The sequence below is a fragment of the Vidua chalybeata genome, chromosome 12 (assembly GCF_026979565.1).
Source record: "Vidua chalybeata isolate OUT-0048 chromosome 12, bVidCha1 merged haplotype, whole genome shotgun sequence".
Lineage (NCBI taxonomy): Eukaryota > Metazoa > Chordata > Aves > Passeriformes > Viduidae > Vidua > Vidua chalybeata.
The window spans coordinates 19,231,763-19,237,762 of NC_071541.1; the positions used below are offsets into that span (position 1 = coordinate 19,231,763).

General features: G+C 51.4%; 1 protein-coding gene across 3 annotated transcripts in view; it reads right to left on the reverse strand.

The window, feature by feature from the left end:
- The window catches only part of RAF1 (Raf-1 proto-oncogene, serine/threonine kinase), a 39,527-nt gene extending 34,755 nt beyond the window's left edge, over window positions 1–4,772 (reverse strand). For 2 of the 3 annotated variants that reach the window (XM_053953380.1, XM_053953378.1), the window contains exon 1: window positions 4,132–4,225. The gene's annotated coding sequence lies outside the window, so the exon portion shown is untranslated. Of the gene's footprint in view, window positions 1–4,131; window positions 4,226–4,752 lie in introns of those variants that run through there. The other variant, XM_053953379.1, reaches the window with a different exon arrangement.
- Between the last annotated feature and the right edge of the window lie 1,228 nt (window positions 4,773–6,000).

The following is a 6,000-nucleotide window of genomic DNA, read 5'->3' on the forward strand; positions in this document are numbered from 1 at the left end:
CTGACAATAGGCTACTTATGTAAGCAAGCTATTTATTAATGATCAGTCCTAATTCCTAGCTCTGAAAATGCTTTTCTCATTTACAAATGACTCCAGACCACCACTTTGTTTATCCTCATCTGCTGTGTGCACTGCAGCATTTCAGTACACAAATGACCATATTCTATTAAACCGTAAAAGGTCAGTACACACTGCTGCAATAAAATCAACTTTGTGTAAAACAGATGACATTTATAGTACAAACACAATATTCAAGTCACTAAAGGAATAAACGTGTGCCAGCTGCTTTTCAAAGCAAAAGCGTTGTTTACAAAAAACAGAGCACACAGCAAGAGCCAGCAGAGCTCGGAGAATTCTTCACAGAACTTGGGCCAAAAGAGACTTTCTTTTCAGAAAAAGTAAGAACATCACTAAACATGGGTTACCCATACAGAATAAATTGTATCTACTTCATGCTGTCTCAAAAGCCATGAGCAATGCATGCTCATTGCTAAAATACCTTGTTAATTTGTCATAAATTTAGAAAATTTAGCCACATTCCCTGCTGTTACATCAACTCCTCTTTCAATTAATTTGTAAAGCTGAGCAAATGTTTCCACAGCCTTATTCAATACACGGTGGATATATTTCATACTAGACAATACCAAAGGATTTAGCATAAGCAATTACTTAAAGTCGATCAAAATCGGTACAGTGACGATGTAAACATGTCTGTTTACAAAATAAACGTAGGTGAAACTTACTGAAATCATGTTTCAATCACACTGCTTGGTAAGTTTTCATCTTGTTTTTTGCAAATTTTCATCTTGTTTTGATAACTTTTATTGCTTCCCCAAATAAAGATCACTTTAACTTATGCAATTTGATGGTTTTATTATAAATAGAACTCTAAATACTATTTTTCATTCCACATTCTTTAGATTTCTGTGTTTCTAATTTAAAAGATGGTCCAGGAACTTACTTCTTACAACACAATCATCCTGTTCAACCACTCATTTGCACACAGTGGCCAAACACTCATTTGTTTCCTGAATTGTCATGAAAGTTTTGGAAATGCAGCTGCACAAATCCCATTATCCTCATTCCCTGGGCAACTGGCGGTGGCCTCTCCTCCAGCAATTCTTGGGCATTTCACATTTTTAAAGTTAGGCAGAGGCACAAAGAACAGGACATTCCCACAGGACGCAGAAGTAGGAAGCCAAGGCATGGGGGAATTCCCTGCTCTCCATCAGCGGGGGCATCACAGCAGGAGCACATCCCCAGGAGGAGCCCAGACCCACGGAAATCCCTGCCCGCCTCCCTCCCGGCCAGCTGGCAGCCCAGGGAGGCAGGACGAGAGCCCCGACAAGGCGGGAAGGGGAGGAGCAAAACCTCCCGGGTGTGGAAGGAAAGCAGCAGCACAGGGGTGCTGGAGGTGTGACAAAGGTGTGGCAAAGGGAACTCTGGCAGCACAGGAAAGGCTCTCTGTGTGCAGAGGGACCCAAAGACCAACCTGCACTGAAGGGCCAATGTTCATGTGCTCCGCAAAGTTAATTAGCAAATTAAAAACAATTTAAACATCCTGTATCCACAACAGCAATTCAACTCCTGCACTGGAGCTTGACTGAAGATTAGTTTTGGTTCCCATCTCCTGCAGGAGCCTGGAAACCAACAGCTCTGAATTTAATGTTTTCCAACAAGGAAAACGTGGTTTTTCTTCTCAACTCCTGGTTTTCCAACAGCACAAAGAGCCACGTAAATAATCTGGAGGGAGGAGGGGAGGAGATGTCCCAGAAGAAATTACTGCTGATGTAGCGTACCAAGAAGTGCTGACCAATGATTTCCGTGGGTCATGTTTGTGGCTTAGAAAATGAGTTATTTTAATGAGATATAGTAAGTTCAGGCCCTGAGACAGCAGTGACTTCATACGTAATTTGAACAGAATGCACGGCTGGCTAAGAATAAAAAATGGAAAAGGAATTAAACTGAAAAAAATAAGGTTTAGATCTTCTTTGGGAAAAAATAGGCCTTTTTCCTGCCACTTCCAGCTTTTCCTTCAAAGCAGGTTAATCAGCAATGTTGCACAATAAGCCGTCCAGTCCTGAAAATATTAAGAATAGCAACAAACCATATGAAAAACATATTCCAGGACTCTGAAAACAACACTGACCCAACTCAACGATGCTACTTCACTTCTGATTTAATAATCTAAGATTAAATTGCTTACTACATTAATCAGTCACCATATTCATTTCATGAGCACACACAGAGATCCCTACAGCTTTCATGATTAATTGCAGCCTCAGGGTTTGCCTGCAGAAAATTCTCATTAAGACAAACCAAACTAAAGCCACTTCCATTCTGAGTGGGTGTCCCCAGAAGAGATTTAAGAGAATTGCCTGGAATTAACTCTCACATTCATCAACTCAATCTCTCCTTCTGCACCAGCACTGCAGACACATCCTGAAGAATAAGCATGCCCATTCCAGTTTGGCACAATGCAGTGATCCTTCAGACAATAGCTGCAGCTGAGTTTTTCTGAAGCACTGAAATAAAAAAGGTCTTCAGATATTTTAAACGGGCTTCAGTTTTGGAAAGATTCTGAGTTTTACACCACTGTAGATCCTTCTGGTTCTGCACACCTACAGCCTGCAGCTGCAGCACAAACTGTGCTGCAGCAATCCCACTGCAACTGGTTCTGCAGTCTCACTGGCCCAGCTGAAGTCCCTGCATTTATAGATGTCACTGCCAGGCTAAGAAGGAAAACAATTCTGTACAAGCCATTTGGCCTGTCGCAGGTGAGATGAACAACAGACAGCAGCAGGACAGGCAGGTTACTGCTGAGTGCAGTCAGGCTGGAGATAAAGAGAGGCAGAAACAGGACAGGGCTGGAGCCTGGGCTCTGCAGGAGCAGCACTGCTACACGGCAGGGCTGAACAGCCGACAGGGACTCAGGACACAGAACAATCTCCTGTCTGCCGATGTCTAATGGATTTTAAGCTGCAAAAAATAATCAAGCAAGCAGTTCAGACCAAAGAATGCCCGAGCAGAAAGAATTCCGTTGTGCTGATACACCTAAAGGCATTTTCTACTCCCAGTCCAGCAGACTACGGATGACAGTAACAGGAGGGTCAGGGCAGCCCCGCTGGAAGCACAGGAGGGACAAAGCTACAGCATCACAGCGGGGACCCGAGGAGAGCGGGCACAGCCCCGGCTGTGGGCAGGGCACGGCTCCAGCCGTGCGGGATGCTCATCCCCCTGCTATCCTCCCTGCACAGGGCACGGCTCCAGCTGTGCGGGATGCTCATCCCCCTGCTATCCTCCCTGCACAGGGCACGGCTCCAGCCGTGAGGGATGCTCATCCCCCTGCTATCCTCCCTGCACAGGGCACGGCTCCAGCCGTGCGGGATGCTCATCCCCCTGCTATCCTCCCTGCACAGGGCACGGCTCCAGCCGTGCGGGATGCCCGCTGTTCACCCTCCCTGCACAGGGCACGGCTCCAGCTTGCGGGATGCTCATCCCCCTGCTATCCTCCCTGCACAGGGCACGGCTCCAGCCGTGCGGGATGCTCATCCTCCCTGCATAGGGCACGGCTCCAGCTTGCGGGATGCTCATCCTCCCTGCACAGGGCACGGCTCCAGCCGTGCGGGATGCCCGCTGTTCACCCTCTCTGCACAGGGCACGGCTCCAGCCGTGCGGGATGCCCGCTGTTCACCCTCCCTGCACAGGGCACGGCTCCAGCCGTGCGGGATGCCCGCTGTTCACCCTCTCTGCACAGGGCACGGCTCCAGCCGTGCGGGATGCTCACCCGGGCGCTGCGGGCCCACCCGCGCGGCTCCGCGCTGGCGCTGACAGGCGGCGGCCACGACCCAGCCCCGCTCCCCCCGACCCTCGCCCCGCCCCGGCCCTCTCGGCACCGATCCCCCCGGCCCGGGCAATCCGGCCGCGAAGCGCCGCGGGCCCGAAGCCGCCCGCTTCTCCTCCTCCTCCTTCCCCAGTGTCCGCCGGGGCCGAGCGGCCGAGGCGGCGGCCGGGTCAGCGCGCCCGGGGCCGAGCCCGGAGCGGCTCCGGCGCGGAACGGAGCGCTGCAAAGAGAGGAAATACGGAGAACGGTTCTCCCGCTCGCCCCCGGCGCTCCCCGGCCACCCGTACCTGTGTCCCGGGCCCCCGGCGGGTCCCCCGCGCCCCGGTCCCGCCCGGCGCCGCTCGTTCCGCGCCTCAGAGAAAATGGCGGCCCCGCGCCCAGGCAGACATTTATCCCCGCCCATCGCCCGCTCGGCGTTCGACGCCGTCCCTGCGCCCGCCTGCCCGGCCGCTCCCACCCCCCCGCCTGGCGCGGGAGCGCCGAGCTGTGGATCGGCCGCTCCGCCCCGCCGCCATTTGGGAGCGGCTGAGGCGCCGCGGGCTCGGCGGAGGGAGGGAAGGAGGGGATCCCGAGGGATCCCGCCGCCGCCGCGCCTCCAGCCCTGCCCGCGACCCGGCCTGGGAGAGCGGCAGGAGCGCTGCCGCCGCGCCGGGGGCTGGAGCGGGCGCCCGCGGGGCGGCAGAGCCGGCTGCCCTCAGGGAACCGCAGCGCCGCCGCCTCACGGGCACCGGCCGCACCTCCGCCCCGCAGCAGCCCTGCCTCGGCTGAGCCCTCGGTAGTTTGGCAATTAATTAGTTAATGAAGCGGCCCCGGTGCGTGCACAGCGGCAGCGGAGGGTCCGGGGCAGAGCCGGGAGCCCTGAGCCGAGGCGGCGCTGCCTTACCTGGGCAAAGCGAGCCCTGTCCTACCTGTGCGCGGCAAAGGCCGGCTCTGAAGGGAGCGGGCAGCAGTTCCCAAGGGGCGGTACGTGCTCAGGGGTGGGGTGTGAGCTGCTGGGAAAGGTATCTGGGGAGAAATAAAAAAATAAATGAAAACAAATAGCGTGCAAGCTCTTTTCCTGGAGGAGACAGGGACCAGCTGTCCGGCAGCTATCCCTGTGTAACTCCGCACAGCCTCCATGGAAAAGCAGGGACACCAAAGGGCTCTGCTCGCTGGTAACTCGCTTATTTTAGCTTTCAAAACGTGCAGAACGGCACATCAAAATAGTAAATTACCACCCCAAAATACAGCTTCTCGGGGTAACCATTGCTAAGGAAAACATTTCTCCCAGAACTGTTTTTAACACGTTTGCATTTACAGTCACGTAAGTTACATTAATTGTTAATTAAATAACAGTTACTCTAAAAAAAAAAGAGCCTCCAGCAAAATTCTCAGCCTTATTTTGGATTTCTCTACAGAAGAAAGTTCTGATATAAAACAAAACCTGAGTTCGGCTAAAGTCACATTAACCTCAGAGAGGCATAGCAAGGGCAAGGAAAAAGCAGCACTGTTGGGTTTGCCTCTCCTAAGCACCAAATAAGAAAAAAACCCAAAACACAAGAGGGTCCTCAGGTCCTGGTGCCCCCAGGAAGAGCTGTGGTTGCCAAGTAATAGGGGATTGGAATGGGGATGGCAACCAGGAGCTCTGGAGGGCTGAAACAGAAGTTCCCATGTCTCTAAAATGCTGTGGTTCCCATCTGTTCTGAAAGCTACCACTGATTCCAGTGTAATAATGCCTTCAATTTAGAGGACATTGCTAAAAGAAATATTTAAACTTTTATAGCACCCTTTTACAAGACAAACCACACTGAGATCCCAGCTATTAAGAAAAGACCTTACTCTCTAATTTTCCTCTTTCCCATTGCCATGGGCTCAGACCTACCAGAAAACCAAATCCAGATCGAGGTGGTATCCACTGAGGGCAAAATTTTAAATCTAAATCATTCTTTTCAAATTCTTATAGAGTAACTTCTCAATGTCACATTTCAACTGAAGAAGTCCCATGATGCACAGATCCCATTTATTCCTACAACTTCAACAGGAGTCCATGTATCTGACTGCAAAACTTAGCCCTGGAGAAAAAAAATACAAAAATACACTCAAAGCAGTGTGCACAATAAATATTCACATGGCTTTAGACTAAGCATATCCATGTAATATGGTAGAGCGGTACAGAT